The sequence below is a fragment of the Microtus ochrogaster genome, linkage group LG1 (assembly GCF_000317375.1).
Source record: "Microtus ochrogaster isolate Prairie Vole_2 linkage group LG1, MicOch1.0, whole genome shotgun sequence".
Classification (NCBI taxonomy): Eukaryota; Metazoa; Chordata; class Mammalia; order Rodentia; family Cricetidae; genus Microtus; species Microtus ochrogaster.
This window is the reverse complement of record NC_022027.1, coordinates 3,320,330-3,322,882: the sequence shown is the minus strand read 5'-3', so window position 1 is coordinate 3,322,882 and position 2,553 is coordinate 3,320,330. Positions and strand designations below refer to the sequence as shown.

The 2,553-nt window shown below is 55.3% G+C and overlaps 1 protein-coding gene across 1 annotated transcript in view; it reads left to right on the top strand.

The window, feature by feature from the left end:
- Positions 1-2,553, top strand: part of Onecut3 (one cut homeobox 3) — a 34,900-nt gene that overhangs the window by 9,731 nt on the left and 22,616 nt on the right. The gene's annotated exons all lie outside the window — the stretch shown is intronic.

Sequence of the window (2,553 nt, the reverse complement as noted above, 5' to 3'; positions counted from 1 at the left end):
ATGTGTGTGTGCACTCCTCTCCTTGTGTGTGTGCACTCCTTGTATGTGTGTGTGCACTCCTTGTATGTGTGTGTGCACTCCTTGTATGTGTGTGTGCACTCCTTGTATGTGTGTGTGCACTTCTTGTATGTGTGTGTGTGCACTCCACTCCTTGTATGTGTGCACTCCTTGTATGTGTGTGTGCACTCCTCTCCTTGTATGTGTGTGTGTGCACTCCGGTCCCTGTGTGTGTGCACTCCGCTCCTTGTGTGTGTGCCCTCTGCTCCTTGTGTGTGTGTGTGCATTCCTTGTATGTGTGTGTGCACTCCGGTTCGTGTGTGTGTGTGCACTCCGGTCCTTGTATGTGTGTGTGCACTCCTTGTATGTGTGTGTGCACTCCGGTCCGTGTGTGTATGTGTGTGTGTGTGCGCACTCCGGTCCGTGTGTGTGTGTGTGTGTGTGTGTGCACTCTGGTCCGTGTGTGTGTGTGCACGCGCACTCCGGTCCTTGTGTGTGTGTGTGTGTGTGTGTGTGTGTGTGTGCACTCCAGTCCGTGTGTGTGTGTGTGTGTGTGTGCACGCCCACTCCGATCCTTGTGTGTGTGTGTGTGTGTGTGTACGCGCACTCTGGTCCTTGTATGTGTGTGCACTCCGGTCCTTGTGTGTGTGTGCGCGCACGCGCACTCCGGTCCTTGTGTGTGTGCACTCTGCTCCTTGTATGTGAGTGTGCACTCCTTGTATGTGTGTGTGTGCACTCCGCTCCTGGTGTTGGAGCTCACTGTACCAGGCAGTGAGAGAGGAGCCAAGGAAAAAGGTTTTGTTCCTGTGTGGGTGGCGAAGGGCTTCTTAACCTTTGGTGGGAAGCACACAGGGAGAAGAGCAATTATTTGACTTAAGGCTCACATTCCAGCAAGGAAGGAGCTGAGCTGAGGCCCTGGAGGGGTGCTTCTGAGTCCAGTCCGCACCCCAAGGCTCGCTCAGCTTGTCCTCTGACACAGGTAGCCCACGGGCCCAAGGACAGCATCACCGGTCTCCAACATCAGTTAGCAATGAAGGAAACGCCAGTCTGACGTCCCAGTTCCCAGGTGGTTCTGGTTTGGGTCACCTTGACAGTGACGGGGGTCCAACTGTCCAACACACAGGGGCAATAGTGACACCAGAGAGATGGCTTCTGGGACCCAGGCCACAAGCCCTTCAAAGGCCTTGCCTGCTGGGGAGCTCAGACCATTGGTGTCCAGCCTTTCACAGCGGCTGGTTTCCCCAGCCCCATGTCTCCACCTCAATCCTGTCTTATTTTGTATGGCTACCTGTCTTAGTTCTTGTTTTGTGTCTCCCACTTCCATCTCTTTAGCTCCTAAGGAGGAGGCAGGTAACACTCATGCCTTGTAGGGCGGTGGTGGCACACACCTTTAATCCCAGCAGAAACAGGAGGCTCTCTGTGAGTTCAAGGTCAACCTGGTCATTGGAGCAAATTCCAGGACAGCCAGGGCTACCTCTTCTCTTGGTGTTCACCTCTCAAAAAACAAAAGAAAAAGAGAAAAGATCCCAGGGTTGGAGGGCCGGCTCACAGTTGGGAATGCACACTGCTCTGCAGAGCTTAGGCGGTCGATTCCCAACCTTCTATCACTCAACGCCAGAGGACCCTGCACCCCCTTCTGGCCATGATGGGTACTGCATGCATGTGGTGTACATACACAGAAAATAAAGCAATTTTGAAAAAGGATTCTTTCCAGATGAGTACACAGGGACACATGGACACATCTACAGGCTCACAGGGCAGGCCCACAAGATCATATGGACACGCCCACAGACTCACATGGACACGCCCACCGGCTCACAAGACACGCCCACAGGCTCACGCAGACACACCCACAGGCTCATACAGACACGCCCACAGGCTCTCAACATGCTGAGACCCCTCCAGTGGGGACACTGCGTTGAAAATTCATGCAGTCGGGCTGGAGGGTTGGCTCAGCACCCACAAAACCCAGACAGGGCTGGAATTCACTGTGTATCAGAGCCTGAGGCAGGAGGATCAGGAGTTCAAGGTCATCCCTAGCTACTTAGTGCATTTGGGGCCAGCCTGGGCTACTTAAGACCCTGTCTCCAAAGACAGAGGGGATGAGGAGGAGAGAAATCGAAGAAAAGTCTCTTGGGAAAATCAGGGTGAACACAGGGCAGAAGTGGGGTCTGGAAGAACCCAGCAGGCCACAACAGGCAGCCTCAACCCTGCCAGGGTAGGTGCAACATTGCTGCCCCCCTCAGAATCTTTTCCCTGATTGCTCTCCAGTGAGACTCTGCTGGGCCTGGATGAGGAAGGAGGTGCCTCCCTGTCCCCCTTCCCTCCCCTTCTCCTCCCTCTGCCTCCCAGTATGGAGCCATCCTTGCTGGCTCCAGCTCCCCTAGGATCGATGGGAGAATCAATCCCAGCTGCAGGGCTCCTCTGGTAGCTTCCACCCTTCCAGCCTCCACCCTCCCAGCCTCCACCCTCCCAGCCTCCACCCTCCCAGCCTCCACTCTCCCAGCCTCCACTCTCCCAGCCTCCACTCTCCCAGCCTCCTCCACCCTCCCAGCC